At 40.5% G+C, this 20,941-nt stretch overlaps 1 long non-coding RNA gene across 4 annotated transcripts in view; it reads right to left on the bottom strand.

Annotated features, from left to right (window-relative positions):
• Positions 1–20,941, bottom strand: part of LOC110740705 — a 259,524-nt gene that overhangs the window by 226,094 nt on the left and 12,489 nt on the right. For all 4 annotated transcript variants that reach the window (XR_002515681.2, XR_002515679.2, XR_002515682.2 and 1 more), the window contains exons 2-3: positions 15,578–15,766; positions 9,912–10,073 (exon numbers count right to left, since the gene is read on the bottom strand). This is a non-coding gene — a long non-coding RNA (uncharacterized LOC110740705). The remainder of the gene's footprint in view (positions 1–9,911; positions 10,074–15,577; positions 15,767–20,941) is intronic.

Raw genomic sequence — 20,941 nt, 5'->3', positions numbered from 1 at the left:
TTTCCCCCTTTTCAGTTTTCCAACGCCTCTTCCACTAGTTTCCATTATAAATGCCCTCTACAGCCTGGCATGGGTTCTGTTTTCCAGACTGGATGCTGACCATTGCAAATAAGCCTCAGCAATGGTTGAGTTCTCCAGGTTTTTTGCTGATGTTGAAGAATAGATGATGATGGGGTTCAGGACACACCACACCAAAATGTGACTGCGGGAGACCAGAATATGCCACCCTAAAATGTACCTTTTTGGCATATTGATTATTTTGAGCCGGTTATTTTGAGAAACTGCAGACACAGAATGTCTGAAAAGTTACCCTTTTATAAGAGAAATTTACATCAAGAAAGGAAACTTCCACTTGTAATGGTGGTTCCCTCTCTGCACCAGAAAGAAAAAGACAACTAAATCTCTAGAGACTCAATCAATGGTGAAGGCATAACAAATCTTACCTTTGTTTAACGTGCTTTTCATGGCCATCTCCTCTTAATTTGGCCTTTCCTCCCAACCTCCTATAATTTGCCTCCACTCTTGTCCCCCAGCCCCAAATCCCTATTCTTTTCTGTAGTTCCAGGTGACACATAAACCTTAATCAGCTGACCGCTTCTTTAGGTATCATACTTTTGTGGGACTCTCATGCACATATACATAATTAAAATTGTTTTATTCTGTTAATCCTACGTCAATTTAATTTCTACACCAAGAACCTAGAAAGGTAGAAGGAGGCAATTTTTCCTCCCCTACAACGGTCTTGCCTGGCCCTCTACAATGTGTTCATGTCCCTTGTGTGTCTTCTTGCTACTGTGATCTGTTTCTATCCACAGAACACCAAACATCAGTGAGGGGAGGAAGGTCTCACACTAACCAATTCTCTAACTCTCAGGACACCAACTGGGTGTCCTACAATTCAATTCTGACACTATGTACCTGGAGCTAGCATCAAATTCCATAGGTTGAGGGCCCAGCCCCACAACAAGGCTACCCTCATTTCAGATGCCAATCCGAAATTCAGACCTCCCATGCTTCTGACCAACTGGCTATAAATCAGGGGTTTCCATTCGGACAAATGGTCATTTTTAGGTGCTCAAAGTTAAAACAGAACCAGGCAGCATGGCTGGGTGAGGGAGCAGTCAGGTACTCTGTGTTCTCAGAAAGATATTGTAAAAGTACCATAGGACCTCCCTTTCTACAGTCAAGCCAAACCAGCTCCTGTTTTTGGTACCAAGATAAACTGTGGCCCAATACACCCCTACTGGCTGTTTGAAAGAAACATCTGACAGAGACTTCAAGTGTGGGGCTTGGAAGCCAATCAATCAAATATCAGCTGTGTCAACCAATCAGGACTCAACTGTATTGACCAATCGGAACTTAGCTGGGCCAACCAATCAGAACTAAGTGCGTTTCAATCCTTCATTTGTATAAACAGACCTGGTTGGGAAGCTGGGCCGGAATTTTGCTATAAAACTCAAACTCCCTCTTTGCTCTCTGGAAGGTAGCTTCCTTTTACTCCAAAGGCTGCTTCTACCAGTTTGCAAACTATTTACGGGAAAAAAAGTCTCTTTCCTCCAAATTCCTTTTCCAGAGAACTTTTTTTACAGCTCCTAGCAAACTCAAGGAACTCAGGAAAACTCTGCTTACATTCACAGGCTTATTCTAAAGGATACAACTCAAGAACAGCCACATGGAAGAACTGTATTGGACAAGGTATGTGGGAAGGAGTGTGGAACTTCCATGCTGTCTCTGGGTGCACCACCCTTCCAGCACCTCACTGTGTTCACCAACCTAAAAGTTCTCCAGACACTGTCATTTAGGGCTTTTATGAAAATTTCATTATGTGGGCATGGTTGATTAAATCATTGACCATTGGTGCTTGACTTAATCTCCAGCCCCTCTCCCGTCTTCAAAAGTTAGGGGGTGGGGCTGAAAGTTCCAGCCTCTCATTATGCCTTGGTCTTTTTTTTTTTTTTTTTTTTTTATTATACTTTAAGTTCTAGGGTACATGTGCACAACGTGCAGGTTTGTTACATATGTATACTTGTGCCATGTTGGTGTGCTGTACCCATCAACTCATCAGCACCCATCAACTCGTCATTTACATCAGGTATAACTCCCAAAGCCATCCCTCCCTCTTCCCCCCTCCCTATAATAGGCCCTGGTGTGTGATCAGGAAACAACAGGTGCTGGAGAGGATGTGGAGAAATAGGAACACTTTTACACTGTTGGTGGGATTGCAAACTGGTTCAACCATTGTGAAAAACAGTATGGCGATTCCTCAAGGATCTAGAACTAGAAATATCATATGACCCAGCCATCCCATTACTGGGTATATACCCAAAGGATTATAAATCATGCTGCTATAAAGACACATGCACACGTATGTTTATTGCGGCACTATTCACAATAGCAAAGACTTGGAATCAACCCAAATGTCCATCAGTGACAGACTGGATTAAGAAAATGTGGCACATATACACCATGGAATACTATGCAGCTATAAAAAAGGATGAGTTCGTGTCCTTTGTAGGGACATGGATGCAGCTGGAAACCATCATTCTCAGCAAACTATCGCAAGAACAGAAAACCAAACACCGCATGTTCTCACTCATAGGCGGGAATTGAACAATGAGATCACTTGGACTCTGGAAGGGGAACATCATATGCCTTGGTCTTTATGGTGAGCAGCCCCCAGCTTTCTAGGGGCCCCAGCCACGAAACATCTCGTTACCATAAAAAAGACAGTCATCACTGTGGGGGTTGCAAGGGTCTTAGAAGCTCTGTGTCGGGGACCTGCGACTAAGACCAAATATTATAACAAAAGATGTTTCTATTATTACCCCTATAATTTCAAGGAATTACCAGGATTTTAGGAGCTCTGTGCCAGGAACTGGGAGTGAAAACCAAATATATATTCTATATCACAATATCTCACTGGCCTTCAGGGACACTGAGCTGACATCCACTATTATAGTCTGTGATTCCAGTCATTTGCTTCCATTTAACAGGTCCTCAAATTCTTCATTTATTTCTTCTGATCCCCAACCCCTGATAGTACTCCAACCTCTAAGTGTCTCCAAACCTTCTCACTGGAACACACAGGGGCTCTGTGATATCCTGCAGATTGTGGTTGCCCAGAGCCTCAGGCTCATCTCTCATTCCTGTTTTCTCTGTTTCTCTCTCTCTCTCTCTCTCTCTCTCTTGCTCTCTCTCTCTGAACCCCACTCTATCCCATTGCCCTTTCACCTTTTGGGATATGGTGCCATTTTAAACACAGAAGCTTGCATTCTTCCCCAGGCTCTTGTAGAGGAAAGAAGAAGAAAACCTTTTTTCTCTACCCACCTTAGGTTTTCTGGCTGGGGCCCCATAAATTAATCTTGCAAAAGATTAAAAAGAGAAAAATAAACATAAGTTTAACACATGCATGTACACATGGGAGCACCCAGTGATAAATAATCCCAAGGGATGGTTAGAACTTGGGCTTGTATAACATCTTAGGTTAAACAAAGGAAAGAAAGTTTGAGCTTCTGGATGGTCAAGTTATGGGAAGGTAACCAGGAAAAGTATAGTAACGAAGGGTTTTTTAGTAAGGTTTGTTATAAAGATTTCAGTATGTGCCTTCTCCATTGATAAGAGTTGTTAAGAATCCTACTCTTTCTGCTGTGACAGAGGGAGACACCTTTTACAAATGGAAATTTCCTTTATAAATGTAACTTTTCCTTTACAAAAAGAAAACTTGTGCCTTGTTTTTAGAGTTCTCCCTACATCTGCTGGTTCTCAATGGCTTTAGTTAAAAATAACCCATATGCCAAAGAGGCATATATTGGGGTTGTGCATTTGGGTACCCTCTAATATGTTTATGGAAGTGGGCCACTACTATCAATTTCATTACATTCCCTCATGCTTATACACATGTTTCTAGACCTCACCTCTTACCATGGTTCAACCCTAAGAGACTAGGAGAAAGCAAGGACACTGACACCTCTTTCTTACGCTCCCTCCCTTCTGTCTGTCCTTTTCTCCTTCATATTAGAAGAATCTTCTTTTATTTCTTTCTCTTGTTTGTCAGGGCCTTGCCTCCGATTGTTTCCTTCTCCTCAAATCGTTATTTATACTCAGCACTTTTCTGGGACTCACACTGACAGAAAGGCTGCAAGAAAACATTTCAAGTTGGAGGAAAAGGAAATGAAAAATACATTCATTTAATATTTTAATATACTCCCCTCACTCCATGATCCCTCTACTACATCTCTTTCAAATGCCCCTCAAAGGACATTTATTCTATGTAGGTCTCTTCTCTTTCTAAGAAAGTGAGAGCTAGATCTCTGATCTTCATTTATCCTCTAGGCCTGTGCTATTGGACACAATATGGTAGCCACCAGTCACATGTGAACATTGAGCCCTGGAAACGTGGTTTGTCCATTAAGATAGGCTGTAAATGCATTAGAATACATACCAGATTTTGAAGACTTAGCATTAAAAAGAATGTGGTATATTGCATTAATAATTTTTATATTCATTGCACGTTGAAATGATAGATATTTTAGGATAAATAAAATATATTGTTAAATTAATTTCAGTGGTCTCTTCTTACATTTTAACATAGTATTAAAAAACTTTAAATTGGCCAGGAGCAGTGGCTTATGCCTGTAATCTCAACACTTCAGAGGCCAGTACTGGAGGATCGCTTGAGGCCAGGAGATCAAGACAAGCCTGGGCAACATAGTAAAATCCCATTGCTATAAAAATTTTTTTTTGAAAAATAGCAAGGCATGGTGGTACACACCTGTAGTCTCAGCTCCTCAGGAGGCTGAGGTGGGAGGACTGTTTGAGCCCAGGAATTTGAGGTTTCAGTAAGCCATGATCATGCCATTGCACTCCTGGGTAACAAAATGAGACCCCATACTCTGGGAAAAAAAACCTTTAAATTACACATGTGTATGCATCATATTTCTATTAGCCAGCTATCAGCTTCATGAGACCTAGGACAGCTGCTGGTTATTAAGTATTGTACACATGGCTGGTAGCTAGTGCATTGGCCCCGGGTTGGCCATACGAATTGTTTACTGATGTTATTGGTTTTGGCCCTGACCATCATGAGTGGTTAAATATTTTTTATCACCTGATTCTATTGCCATTAGCTACCACGGTGCCCACATAATAGCAATGGATGGCTGCATGGATGAAAACACAAATGATACTTTTTCAGTATCTAAAATTTCCATGCAACTCTGACATGACAGATGATTGCACAAATCTGTCACACTATCCAAATTTTCATTCTCTGCCCTATGAACCAAAAGCCTAAACTAGAGTGATCGTCACATTAATGTCAAAGCACAAGAAATAAAAAAAGCCTCCTGCCCCATCTCTTGTGTGGGAGACTGAATTTCCACTGTCAAATGTGGAATTAGATGAGTAACAGGATATACAAGCACAATCCATGTGAGTTTTTCTGTCTCCATTCCCAGCTTAAGCCACCGTGACAAGGCCAGCTTCACACAGGGCTGAGCAACAGCTGTTTATACTGAATGATTGTAGAGCCCCAAGAGACACTTCTACCACTAAAATGTCTTTCTTTCTTTTCTTCCCTGGAGAGCTATTCCCTGTTGACTGCAGGGGGTTAAACTGCATAACCACAAAAATTCATGTGTTAAAGTCCTAATCTCCAATACTTCAGAATGCGAACTTGTTTGGTAATAGGATTGTTGCAGATCTGATTTGATGAGGTCTTGATGAGGTCTTCCTGCAGTAGGGTGACTCTGATCCATGGGACTGGAGTCCCCTTTATAAAGGGCTGAAATGAGCCGGGGCACCCAAGGAGAAGACAATGTGAAGATGAAAGCAGAGGTTGGGGTGATGTAGCAAAAGTTAAAAGACACAGAGACTGCCTCCAGGCGCTGGAGGAGGCATAGAACAGATTCTTTCTTTTTTTTTTTTGGGGGCGGAGTCTGCGCTCTGTCGCCCAGGCTGGTACGTGGCGGATCACCAGCTCACTGCAAGCTCCGCTGGGGTTCCACGCCATTCTCCGGCCTCAGCCTCCCGAGTAGCTGGGACTGCAGAAGCCGCCACCTGTGACTAGTTTTTGTATTTCTTAAATAGAGTGGGGTTTCACCCTGTTAGGCCAGGATGGAATGCCGATCTCCTGACCTCATTAGTCCGCCCGTCTTCGGCCTCCCAAAGTGCTGAGATTACAGGCTTGAGCGGCCCGGCCAGAACAGATTCTTTCTCACAGACTTCAGGAAGGTGCCCTGCCAGCATCTTGGTCCTCAGATGTCCTGGTCCTTCCAGAGCTGTGGGGCAGTAAATTCCTGATGTTAGGTGCCCAGCTTGTGGCACTTTGTTACAGCAGCCCTAGAAAATTAATTAACACACTTTCTTGATCTCTGGTTGCCCTCCTGCCTCGTGGTACTTACCAATTTGTAAATATTTTTCCCCTGTGTATGACCGCAATATGTCTATGTCCCCACATTTTCCGCCAGAAACAATGCGACACCCAATGTCTGTTTTGTCCACCACTGTCCACCCAACATTTAGAAATGAAGAGTTCCTTCATAAGCGCGCGGTGACGCTGGACTTAATCCGGTCATTTGGAACCAAACTGTGCAGGACAGGCAGCCTCCTCAGAAAAAAGAAAAGCCAAGATGCCGGAGGCGCCAGGCTGACAGGCCGCCTCAGCAGCCCTCTTTCAACAGGTAAAGAGTGAGAAGGTGGCGGGCCTTGGTGGCTCATCCCAGCACTTTTTGGAGGCGGGGGTGGATGCGAGGTCAGGAGATGAACCACCCTGGCTAACATGGGTAGAAACGTCTCTACTGAAATACAAAAATTAGCTGGAGTGGTGGCGGAAGCCTGTAGTCCCAGCTTCTCGGGAGGCGGGGCAGGAGGAATGGCCTGAACCAGGAGGCAGAGCTGCAGTGAGCCAAGATGGTGCCACCAGCCTGGGGCGACAAACTGAGAGTCTGTCTCAAAAAAAAAAAAAAGAAGGTACAGTTAGCACGGGACCCTCTTTAGCACAGGGCTGTTATTGGACATCACAAGCTGGATCACATAGAGATCAGGAGCCTGAAGTAAGTTCTAGAAATAGAACCCCATTCCCTGAGATGGCAATTTCACAAGGAAGCATCATAGCATGCATGTATTGTTGAAGAGGCAGGAGGAGTGTTCCTCTAGAATGGCAGCAACAAGCAAGCACAGGGAACCAAACCCTCAGCAGTGGAAGGAAACCAGTTGAAGGGAGACAAGCAGAAATGATCACAGTAGCTACCACTTATTGAGTCTCAAGTGAGTGCCATGCTGAATTCTTTACTTATAAATCCCTATAACAGACTCACCAATAAGTACTGTTATTCCCATTTTACATGAGAAAACTGAAGTTGAGAGAGGTTAAGCGATTTGCCCATGGGCACACTGTTAATGAATCATAAGCTAGAATTTAAAGCCAGAGATCTGCTGTTTTGATACTTTCCCAGCTTTGCAGCCTTGCATAGAGCTGGCCTTGATGACTTTCTTTCATGCTGTGATTACGAAAATCTGAAAAACCTACATGTTTTAGGAAGCATCACTTACCGATGATTGCTTTCCTGTCTATCTCCACCTATTAGAAAGCAAACATCTTGAGACAGCAAATGCATACCCAAATTTAGTAGGATTTTGAGCCAGTTAATAGTAGGAGCTCAAAAATATTTATATTAGGAATGAATTAACTAAGCACTTATTGACCACCTAGATGTACTTTCAAAGAAATTAATGTGAAAAAAACTTCATATTAGAAAAAGAACCCTTACAAAACTACTGCACTAGAAAGAAGCATTTATCTTTTCCACTTTTCAATTGCGAAGTACTGCAATATAGTTAAAGTTTCCATGAATAAAAAATTATTCCATGCCACCCTATAGAAAGTTCCCACCCTTAGTTTTACAAACTTCCCTTCTCTATGTATTCAATTTTCTTCTTCTAGCTGCTTATGCTGAACTCTCCATTGGATTATCTTTTGCACACCTATCCCAGTTTTGCTTGCTAAACCAGGAACTTTTTGTTTTAAGAAAATATTCAGGGGCCCAGGGGAGGGATAGCATTAAGAGAAATACCTAATGTAAATGATAAGTTGATGGGTGCAAAACACCAACTTGGCACATGTAAACCTATGTAACAAACTTGCATGTTGTGCACACGTACCCCAGAACTTAAAGTATAATTAAAAAAAAAAAAAAGAAAATAGTAAAGGTAATCAAACAGCAGATATTTTCAAATTAGATCACTCTAAAAGAGAGCTAATCTTACTAGGATTAGGCAGCTGTTGATGATAAACCTCAGAATAATTTTCTCTCTCCCCTAATAAGGAAATCAGAAATCAACTGACAGGTACACAAGCAGGATACCAAATTCCCGTTTCCCAGCCAAGCTCCTGTGAAATTGTTCCTTGGCAAATGTCCTTTTTTTTTTTTTTTTTTAACTTTGCCTTATCGTAAGAGGAGGAAAAGCTGCCAAATGCCAACTTGAAGAATAGTGTACAAAATGCTAAACAGAAAGAGTTGAGGAGTATCAGGGGCTATTTTAAAAATTAGTCTCTAATAGAGCCTGTTGTATCCTCATACGTCTAGAAAACAGCATGGCAGCCATGTTGGTTTACAGCAAAAGCAATAATTCTAGGTTCAAAAGCCCAACCTACAACAGCACTAGTAAATCTCAGCATCTGTCAACTGGAAGCCAACCTATTTAACGTTTCCTGCACTCAACAGCACAAACTCAGAAAATGAGAAGCTAAGTGGAAAAACAAGTGATCAATGGAGTTGAAAGTACTTCTGCTCTCTCTTCAGATATGACTTGGAAGTCACATGTTACAATGAAAGAGCTCACCCAAGGCTCAAATCCTGAATAGTAACTCACGCTGGTCATAAGCTCCACAATGGAAGATTTGGAGGGGCAAAACGCATGCGTTTTATGCTTTGATATTTATGATGTTCTATCGCCACCTCCTGGAAGAAAAGACCAAGAACGCAAAAAAAAAAAAAAAAAAAAAAAAAAAAAAAGGGTGCTTAGTATTAAGGCTTCCGGTGAAGATAAATTTCTTCAATTCTCAAGAAAGGTAAAGACATTCTGCAGCTACTGACAATTCCATTTCAGATGAATTAGCATAATGTTGGGCAAACAGCAAAGCTAAAAGGCAAATGTTCAGGACTCTAGCGTCAGTTATTTGCCAGCAAAAGATAACATCAAACATATGAGTAATGAGCCTTTAGAGTTGCCAATCCCCAGGGAAGATTTGAGTTCTCATTAGTAAAGAGATATGAGATCCCATTTTGCAAGAGTCAATAGCACTGCAGGAACACAGAGAGATACTAGATGAATAATTTCCACACTTGGCTCTGAAAATAATCATCCTTATCTTTGCATTTTAAGCCCCAGAATTTGGCAAAAGAGTTCTAAGGATTTTAAAACATTAATAACAAGACTAAGAATGTTCCCAGATGAACTCTTATTTCTCAGACTATCTTGTTGGAGTTATTTACACGTATGGCACAAACAAAGCCAAATGAATTGGAATATTTGACTTTCTCTCCACAAGATCTTATCAGTCTTTGTTTCTCAAGGTTTGGTTTGCATAAGGACAAAGGAATACAGTCGAACACTTAAAAGTATTATTTTAAAACACACTTTTATCTTGATAATTATGTCTTTTCCATCAATATCTTTATTCACCATGTGAAAAAAAAATAGTCATATAACTTCAGAGTAGAAAGCATTTCAGTCCAACCACTTCACAGTCTCAAATCACAAGCTGTTCACCCAGGAGGAAAAGCTGCTGAAGTCAATTCCCACTAAACATCACCAGGGGCAGTTTAAACCTTCTGTTCTGTCTAGACGTTTTGCCCTCTTCTGCCCAAACATCCTGACTTTTAAGGAGTTTTACAGCTTAGTCAACTCACCAACATCCTGAAGTAGGCTGAGATTGCAGATTTCTTTTATGAACACCAATTATGCTTATTTATAAAACACAGAACATGGAACAGAGAATTTAAGATTTCAGAGCTGCAAGTCGCCTTCCTTTTATAATCCACAAAAGTGATTTGCTGCTGATACCTGATGGCCTGTTTTGGAAAACAGAAGGTTTGAACACAGCATTGAAATGTGTCAGACTTTCTTTTTTGAATTGTTTCAGCTTCTTTTGAGGGCATATTCTGTAAAACACTATGAGAAACATCTGAAAGACACAGTTCTTATCCCCCAAAAGCCAGCTCTGTTGTCTGACTTCGGTTTCCTAAGCTACCCACAAACTGAAAGGCAAGGTATGGTGGTCAAAGAGTCAAGTCAATGTCTACACAGAAGCTTCCCTCTTTCCCTCAGCTCTGCCTCTTTCCAGTGCTGCTCATATGATATGATACTTAGTCAAGTTTACTTTTTAAGTCAGCCACTTTGTGGGAACACTTTTCTGAGTGATGGCCAGGAGAAGAGCTAACCTTTGTTACTGCCAAACCTCTTCTTGAGGCAGGAACTCTGCCTACACAAAGCAAAAACAATATTTCAGCGTCCCACCCTCCCTTTGAACCCACATTTGGAGACATAATTTCAGTTTTCATAACTATCCGGAAAACTGAAATACTTCACTGTCCCACAACGAAACTCTTGGGCTCTTTTCAAGTCTGCCATCTCCTCCCCTTCATTCCACTTCCTCCCTCACTGTGGAACCTTACTTGCTTGGACATTCCTGTAGTTTTAGACACCTTCCTGTTGATCTTTGAGCTATTTACCAGCTGAACATTTGTACTGTTGGTGTTAAATGATAAATTCATATAACTAAGACATTTGACCAAGATAGACTGATACTATCAATTGAGCAACTGTTTCCTACAATCTGTCATCACAATGAGATAGCCATGTTCTAACCTATCAGTAAGGCTATACAAAAGTAAACAGAGTTTTCGGTATAAAATTCATTGTCAGTCAGGCGCGGTGGCTCACGCTTATAATCCCAGCACTTTGGGAGGCCAAGACAGGCGGATCACGAGGTCAGGAGTTCGAGACCAGCCTGGCCAAAACAGTGAAACCCCGTCTCTTCTAAAAATACAAAAATGAGCTGGGCATGGTGGCAGGTGCCTGTAATTCCAACTACTTGGGAAACTGAGGCAGAAGAATCACTTGAACCTGGGAGGTGGAGGTTACAATGAACCCAGATCACACCACTGCACTCCACAGAGCTAGACTCCATCTTAAAAAAAAAAAAAAAAAAAAAAAAAAGATTGTCACTGAGAGGTCATCTTTTATGAAATTCAAAAGTTTCAGAAATATATCTAAACTGCCACCAATCATTTCCCTGTAGCGTTCACCAGCCTCTGATGAGTTGATTTTAGGCAAATTTCTCACCTTCCACATTCCCAACACAAACTCAACTTCCAGCATACAGAGCTACTTGAAGGTTTCCCTAAATACGCTAGGCACCCTCAGTCACTATGCTACATATATGCTCTCGCTTTTTTGCCCAATGCCTGACTTTTGATAGTCTGAGGAATGCCTACTTGTCTTCAAACTTCAGCTCAGGAGCTGCCTTCGCTTGTCTCATCCAAGCAGTCTGCAGCCCCTCGCTTTTATGTTCCTACAAGACCCTGTTTATACCTCCATCACAGTGCCCATCATATGCTGGTAAAATGGTTTGTTTTCCCCTCTCACCTGCCATAGGTTCATTCTGAAAAAAGATTAAGAGTTTGACTCTGCAACCCCAGCACCTCAGGCTGTATCTAACACATGGTATAGGCACACTGCAAATGTTTGCCAGATGGATGACCATTCCTGATAGCCAAGACATTAAGAAAGGGGCTGTTTTCCAGTGGCTCATAGCACTATGGACAGCTAAGATGACCGCCTCAGCAGTTCAGAAGGGGAATAAGACATACTCTCACTTACTTTCCTCCCTCCCCTTGTAACATGTATCTGGCATTCTAGACAGCCCCATTTCCCCATCAGCCAAAGCTTTGAACCTATTAAGAATAAATCTTTAATTGAAGTATATTAGTCTATTCTCACACTGCTGTACCTGAGACTGGGTAATTTATGAAGAAAAGAGGTTTAATTGACTCACAGTTCCACAGGCTATACAAGAAGCATAAGGCTGGAAGGCCTCAGGAAACTTACAATCATGGCAGATGACTAAGGGAAAGCAAGCACCTCTTACCATGATGAATCAGGAGAGAAAAAGAAGAAGGAAGTGCCACATGCTTTTAAACAATCAGCTCTCATGAGAACTCACTCACTGTCATGAGAACAGCAAGGGGAAACCTGCCCTCAAGTCAACCTAAGTGGTGACAACTCTTGTAAACAAGTTTTCTAAATTTTGGTCACATTTTATTAACAAGTATTGAATTTTTAAATCAAGGCATTCAACAAGTGGAAGAACAAAAACTTCAGCTTGCAAAGCTTTTTACAGAATTAAGGTTGTTGAAAACAAAACTTGCAGAAGAGCAAATGAAATTTGTCTATACAAAAACAAGGATGTGAACAAATGTTAACAATACAAATTTAAACAGGATACAGGATTTAATTTTGAAATTCTGTAATTGCACTTTGGAATATTTCAACCTGAAGAGTCTTTTGATGGAGCTCCTATATTTATTCAGATAAATTGACATTCTGTTCCAGAAGAGAATGGAATAGAGTTGAGAAGTCTATACTTTCACAAAACCTAAATTTGGTGAAATGTTCCAAACAATCATAAAGACAACCTTTTTCTTCCTTTTTTTGTCTTTTTTAATTAAACACATATTTATTAACAGCATGCCTGATTCTGTGGAAAGCCAACTGGAACTCTGGTCATTCTGACTCTCGGAGCATCATGTTCCAAGGTTGGCTGCTGCAACTCTCTCTTGAGTTCTACCTGTGTGTACATCTTGGTGATATCATTGTACCTGCCTTTAGGGGGCTGGTAGTTAGAGACCCATAATGTGTAATCTGGACCTTCCCTCTCAATGGGGAACATGCTGCAGTCCCACTTGATGGCCTCAGTGGGGAACTCAGGGGACTTGAGTGGTAGCTCCTGCAGAGCTTCCTGCTGGGCTCCCAGCACAGCCCTGATGGTGTCCCTGTCCATAGTGTGCTCTCACTGCTTGTACAGGGACCACTCATCAGAAGCAGAGCTCTCCACTCACTCTCCTCCAAGCAGAGCTCCATCTGAGGCCACTGGCTTGCTTTCTCCAAGAACTTCACAAGGCCAATAAAATCTGCAATAAGAATGAGCTCTTGGCTAGCCTTTTCCAGTTTTCATATCTTATTTTTTCAAGCAGCCCTTTCCTGCTTGATCTTTTTTAGGATTCACCTTCTGCTCTCACAGGAATGAGTTCCTAGGAGGACAACACTGAAGCTCACTGGTGGGTGCCTCAAACCTGCTCTAGAAGCCACTGAGTAGGCACAGAGTGCATGCCAGCGCACAGCCTAGCACTAGCTAGGACTAGTTGGCAGCCTGGCTCTGAGAAACCTTGATCTACAAGATTTGTCTTATAGAAGTGCATGTCAAAGAAAGTTATTCTGGATTGAAACAAAAATATCTAGGCTAAAATGTTTAACCATTTTAATATATTTTAAAAGAGAATTGGGAATATCTTCTACTTAGCTGCATTTGTTGTGAGCTTACTGATTACCTCACCACTCACAGAGATAATATATTCTCGTTAAAAACAGAATTTTCATCCAGAAGTTAATATATCAAAAATTTTCCATTTATATATCATAAAATTATGTTTTGAAGATTAGAGGCAATTTTATTAAAATTTTAGAACCATACTGGGGACAAAAGCATTATTTACTCAAAGAATAAAGAAAGAAAACAAGGGGAGGAGGAAGAGAAACAATGACATAGGCTTAAAGACAGACCCAACTAAGAAACTAAGTAAAATACAGTAATATGTTTGAAGAGTAATTATTACACTTGTCTTTTTTGAAATATTCAATCAATATATCAGCTTTAGTATTTTTTTATTTTTTGTTTTTATTTTTGCTCTTTGTTTTTTATATCTGCGTTAATATTTTTAGAGAGACCTTTTAAAACATAGTTTTAATGAAACCATTTTATATGCCTAACAATAACATAAAACCAGTTTGTTGAACAATAAGTAAATATTTCAAAACTCATATAATTTTAATTTTTTAACCACTCATTTTCAAAAATGTACCAGTTTCATTAATAAGTTAGATCCTCATCTAAGCTCAAACTAAGTGCAGCCAGTATGGCAACTTAAGGGTTGAATGGAAGTTGTTCAGGCCACACTGAGGGGTTCTGATTATATCCTGATGGTTGGAGGATGGAACAAGGTGCACGAGGAGAGAGGTAGATGAAGCTGGAAATGCAGATGCCAAGTCCTCACCTGCACTTCATCCAGAGCAACTCAGCTGATATGTGGTTTACGTATTGAATTTCTGTGTAAGCTCTAATTTGAGGAAATGGTTCCATGACTAAAAATAAGCTTGAGACCACCACTGTGGGCAATGAAGAGTCAGGGAAGAATTTTAAGCAGGGGGTAACATGATCATGTTTGCATTTTTAAAAGTCACTCTGGCAACAGGAGGGAAAATGAACACTTACAAAAAATAAACACCTAGAATATATGGGTTTAGCACATTCATACAGTACTTCATTGCAGTAAGATTTAATGTCATGCCTGAAAGGCCTTCTTTAAGACTTTTTGAAAGTCCAAAATATTGTTTCAAAGCCCCTTTGTACAAGGATCTGCACATTGAATTATGATTAGAATTTCATAAAAAGTTCATTTCTTTAGATGACCTAATTTGATTTCAATTACAAATCAACAAGAACTATATTACATAACAGTGTTTTCGTTTTTGACATAGCTGCCTAGATGCTCAGAACTAAAACATTTAACTGCAGCAACTGATTTATTCTAGGAAATCACAATATAAATTTTTCCTGTATTTTTTTCTTTGTTTTGTTTTGCCTTTTTAAAATAGCCATTTCAAATATCTTTTAGAAGTACTGACTCTAAATAGTAAATAATAACTGTCATGATTATTATTATATAGGGCTTATGTGTACCAGACAATGTTCTAAACTCTTTGTATATATTAACTCATTTAATCCTCACCAAACTAAATATGGAACTATCTCTGGCTTTGGAATTTGTGAATTTATTTATACAACATAGGTGACATCAGATAACACCTGTTTCCCTTTATCAGCAGTATAAACTTACCTAGTAATTTCTGTGCCTAAAACCCATCAAGCATATTTCTTTTTTTTCTTTTTTTTCCTGAGCAGCAGCAAGATTTATTGCAAAGAGCGAAGGAACAAAGCTTCCACAGTGTGGAAGGGGACCTGAGCGGGTTGCCCCATCAAGCATATTTCAAGACAATTAAAAAAAAAAAAATTTGGCTCAAAACAACTAAAAATCAAATCACTAGAAGAAATCACCTCTCTGATCTTCCAGTCCTGCCTATGTAAAATAAATATAAAAATAATTATATATAAAAAGGTTGTAGGGAATTCTAATGAGAAAATAAATGTATAAACCATGTCAAAAATTGTAAGGTGGTAAACAAATATGAGTTACTGTTATTCTGAAAAAGAGACAATAAGGAAGATTTATTATCTCACCTGTCTCATGCAGTCCATGGGCAAGTCAATCTTCACAATACATCCAGAATCTGACAACTTCTCTGCATCTCCACCCCAACCACTCTTGTCCAGGGCACCATCTTCTTCCACCGGAACCACTGCTACAGTCTTCTACTGGGTCTGCTTCTTCAAACTCTTCCCTTCCACCCAGCAGGTACAGAGATTTTTCTAAAATACAATGCAGATTATATCACTCCTCTGCTCAAAACCCTCTGAGGTGGGCAGAGTAATGATTCCTCAAAGATGTCTTGATCCCCTAATCCCTAACCCACAATCCCCAGAACCTGTGAATATGTTGCTTTATGTGGTAAAAGAGTCTTTGCAGATGTGACTAAGTTAAGGATCTTGAGGTGGGAGATTATCTTTAACTCTCCAGGTATAATAACAAAGGTTCTTATTCGAGGGAGGCAAGAGAGTGAGAGTTAGACAAGATGAGCAAAAGGAAGGAGAGGTGGGAGTGGTGTCATTGCTGGGAGGGGCCATGAGCCCAGGAATGTGGGTTCTAGAGGTGGCAAGATCAAAGAACAGATTCTCCCCTAGAGTATCCGGAAGGAATGCAGTCTTGACATCACCTTGATTTTAACCCCCATGTTATGAATCGAATTGTGTCCCCTCCAAAAAAAAAGTATGTGGGAGTCCTAACCCCCAGTACCTCAGAATGTTATCTTATCTGGAGTTAGGGTCTTTAATAGAGATAACCAAGTTAAAATGAGGTCATTAGGGCAGGACCTAATTCAATATGACCGGTGTCCTGATAAAGAAGTGAAAATTGGACACAGACATGAACACAGGAAGAGCATCACGTGAAGGTGAAAGCAGAGATTGTGGTGATGCTTCTGCAAACTAAGGTATGCCAAAGATTGCCAGCAAACCATGAGAAACTAGTGGAAAGGCATGAGACAGATTATTCTTCACACCAATCCTGCTGACACCTTTATCTCAGATTTTAGCCTCCAGAACTGCGAGACAATAAATTTCTGATGTTTAAGCCACCCAGTTTGTACTTGCTTCATGGCAGCCCTAGAAAAATAATACACTCTGCAAGACTCATTTTGGATATCTGACCTCCAGAACTAGAAGATAATTAATTTGTATTTTCCTAAGCCAGTAACTTTGTGGTAATTGGTTACCATAGCAATAGGAAACTAAAACACTCTATGAAAGCTCCCCTTTTAACATCCTAAAATATGAAGTTGAAATGGTTTGGATTTGTGTCACCACCCAAACCTTGAGTCAAATTGTAATCCCCAGTGTTTGACGGGGGGCCTGGTGGGAGGCAATTGGATCATGGGGGTGGATTTCCCCCTTGCTGTTCTCATGAGAGTGAGTTCTTATGAGATCTGGTTGTATAAAGGCATGTAGCACCTCCCTCTTTGCTCTCTTCCTCCTTCAGTCATGTAAGATGTGCCTGCTTCCCCTTCACCTTCTGCCATGATTGTAAGTTTCCTGAGTCTTCCGCAACCATGCTTCCAGTTCAGCCAGCTGAACTGTGAGTCAATTAAACCTCTTTTCTTTATAAATTACCCAGTATCAGGTAGTTCTTTATAGCAATGTGAGAATGGACTAATACAGAAGTCTTTACCAGAGTGTAACATCTTCCAACCTGACACTTCCTCTCTGACTTAATCTCCTAATACTCTTTTCCTCATTCTCTCTATTCCAGCCCCACTGGCCTCCTTGTTGTGCGTTGAACACTGATATGGTTTGGTGCTGTGTTCCCACCCAAATCTCATCTTGAATTGCACTCCCGTAATACCTGCAGGTGTGGGAGGGACCAATGGGAGATAATTCGAATCACGGAGGTGGTTTTCCCTATACTCTTCTCTTGGTAGTGAACAAATCTCATGAGATCTGATGGTTTTATCAGGGGATTCTGCTTTCTCATATTCCTCATTTTCTCTTGCCATCGCCATGTAAGAAGTGCCTTTTGCCTCCCACCATAATTCTAAGACCCAAGCATGCTTTAGCTATGCCTGCTAAAGCATAGCAAGAGTGGCCTTTACTCCATTTCCCAATAAGTTCCTCATCTCCATTTGAGACCACCTCAGCCTGGACTTCACTGTGTATGTCACTATCAGCATTTTGGTCACAACCATTCAACAAGTATCTAGGAAGTTCCAAACTTTCCCTTATCTTTCTGTCTTCTGAGTCCTCCAAACTGTTTCAACCTCTGCTCATTACCCAGTTCCAAAGTTGCTTCCAGATTTTCAGGTATCTTTATAGCAATACCCCACTACTCGGGACCTATTTTCTGTATTAGTCCACTCTCATCTTGCTATAAAGAACTACCTGAGACTGGGTAACTTACAAAGAAAATAGGTTTAATTGGCTCAAGTTCCCACAGGCTGTACAGGACTCATGACTGGGGAGGTCTCAGGAAACTTACAATCATGGCAGAAGGTAAAAGGGAAGCAAGCACATCTTGACATGGCCAGAAGGAGAGAGAAAGAGTGAAGAGGGAGGTGCTACACACTTTCAAACAACAAAATCTCATGAGAACTCACTCACTATCACAAGAACAACAAGGGGGAAATCCACCCCCATGATCCAATCACTTCCTCCAACGGGGGGATTACAATTCAGCCTGAGGTTTGGGTGGGGACACAGATAAAAACCGTATCAAATAGGCTGTTATTTGGTCCACTCCTGTGTCCCCACTGCCTGTAAGAAACAGTGCTAGACACATTGGAACAACTTAATATATCTTTGTTGATGGAATAAATTATTCAAAGTTGCTGCTATATTCTACTTCTAAAGTTCTTTCCACTTAAACTATTTTTAATATTTTTGTCTTTGAGCATATAAACAATGAAACTAATAGGCTCTGGGGCCATAAATCCAATAGGCTTACCCCATGTGAACCTCATCAAAATAAATTGGAAGGAGATAAACTCACCAGGGAGGTAGCAGCTCAGATTTTCAACTGAATTTCAAAACCTTTCAAACCACAGTCAAGAGCACATGAAGCACTACTTCAGAGGCAGACCACTCCTGACTGGAGAAACCAGTCAGAATATAATGACAGCTCTGGACTTATAATTAATCTCAAAAGGCTGGCTGGGCAATTACTCCTGAGTTTGCAGCTAGATATTAACAGATTTTTAATGCACTCTCACTTAGAAGCAATAAAGTGGAGGCCACAAGTTGGTTGTTTATAAGGAATTCAACATTAGTCATAGTTTTCAAAAGCTTTCTCATTCTGCACCTTATAATTTAACTAATAGAATGTGACTGTTGGTGACTACATTGGCAGCCTCATAACAGACGTCATGATATAGATAAACAGGCTGGAGAGGGCAACCAGAAACAAAACTCTTTCTCAATCCCATACTCTTTTGTGATTTTTTTTTTCTTCAACTTGGAAGTAAGATCATGCCGCACATCTTAATACAGGTGAGGATATAGGGGATTTTGTTTTAGGTTTTGTTTTAAGCATATAATCATCATCCTATCTGTATATCACCATGCCTGCAGACTTAAAACTTAAAAAATCGAACATATGCAAAGGAAAGAATGGATTGTCCATTATTTAAACAACATGTCTTCAGCTTCTTGCGAAAGTCAGATATATATCAGTCTGATAAATAAGAATAGATTCATCTTAGGAGGTCCTTTTAGACTCCTTAAGTCACCAAATCTATAATTGCCATTGTAAGAGGAAGAATGCTCATGCTCTTCTAGATACCACCAAGGGAGGAGAAAGAGCCAATCTGATTGGTTAGAATCCAAGATAATCCATCAGACATTGTTATTAAGAGCACATTACATAGCCATTTCCCTTGTAGGATCTTTAGCTCCCGTTCCTTCTCTGCAGCAGGACTATTCACTGAGTCAAGGCTGCCTCAGGGCCCAGAAGTCTTACTCTTTCTGAACACATGCCCAAACCTGCTGGTCACTAATGAAAGCTCCTCTACCAGGAAGCCAAGCAGAGGTGGTAAAAGATCCCAACTTTGGATATAGGCTTGAGGGGAACTAGGATGTCCAAATTAGGCCTCAAACCTAAGCCAAGAGCTCCCTTCAATTATATAATTGGGGTACTGGCCTGGTCTATCCAATAATAAAGTGGCCCTTTGTTTTCCATCTACTTTTGGTCCTTATGCCTAGCTCCCTCAGACATTCCTGGGTCCCTCTTGCCAAATACTATTAAAAATCTGCCCATTTACTTCACAGTGCCATATAATTTCAACCCACAATGTAAAGGAAAACATCCAAACTCTGAAATGATCCCTTGGGTTTCTTAATGAGCATCAGAGCACACACAACCATTAGCTGAGATCCTCCTTGTCATCTGCTGGGATCCCTCACCAGTTATTCCACTCTCCCAAATTTGAGCGACATGAACTTACATTACAGCAAAATCACATAAGCTTGCAGAGCTGCATGTGACTAGTCAGAACCATACACATAAAAAGCAAGAATGTTAAAGGTCAACTGTTTCATTTTCAATAACGCTGACATTTGCTGGGCACAGTAGCTCATGCCTGTAATCCCAGCACTTTGGGAGGCTGGGGTGGAAGAATTGCTTGAGTCCAGGAGTTTGAAAACAGCCTGGACAACATAGTAAGATCCCATCTCTACAAAAAATAAAAAAACATCCAGGCATGGTGGCATTTGCATGTAGTCCCAACGACTTGGGAGGTTGAGGTGGAAGGATCACTTGAGCCCAGGAGTTCTAGGCTACAGTGAGCTGTGATCATGCCACTGCATTCCAGCCTGGGCAACAGAGTGAGACCCTGGCTCAATAATAATAATAATAATAAACATTCTGTAGATTCCTGTAGGCAGTTTTCCATAACTGTTAAATGCACAAACTGAGGAGTTTGGCAATCTGGTATAGAATTCTGGATCCACCATTCCTAGGGTATGTGGCCTTTGGAAGTTTCCTTAAGATTTTGTTTCCTGAACTGTAAAAGGGGAATAATAATAATAACAATACTTGGTAGGATTAAATAAAAAACACTTTGCACAATGCTTGCCACATAGCATGCATTTAGTAAATATTAGGAGTCATTGATATTGTTGTTGCTATTATTAATATTATTTCATTACCAAATGAATTTGTCTCACCAAAACTGGTAATGATAAAGATTTAATTAATAATATTCTTTAAACTATGATCATAATTTAGAAATGCATGTAAAAGTAAAGCAATCTTATTGTTTTACAGGAGTAAATAGAATATATGCTAAATAAAACAACCACCCAATCATAAACACACACACCATCCCTCAACCCCAAGGCCATATCCAAGTCTCAGAGAGAAGAACATACATATATCAATAGACTTCAGTATAATAGAATATGAAGCATGACAGGCCTGTGCATTCATTTTCTGTTGCTGAA

Source organism: Papio anubis, chromosome 9 (genome assembly GCF_008728515.1).
Source record: "Papio anubis isolate 15944 chromosome 9, Panubis1.0, whole genome shotgun sequence".
NCBI classification, from domain to species: domain Eukaryota; kingdom Metazoa; phylum Chordata; class Mammalia; order Primates; family Cercopithecidae; genus Papio; species Papio anubis.
Note: the sequence above shows the minus strand (reverse complement) of the source record. Positions and strands in the feature narration are given on the sequence as shown.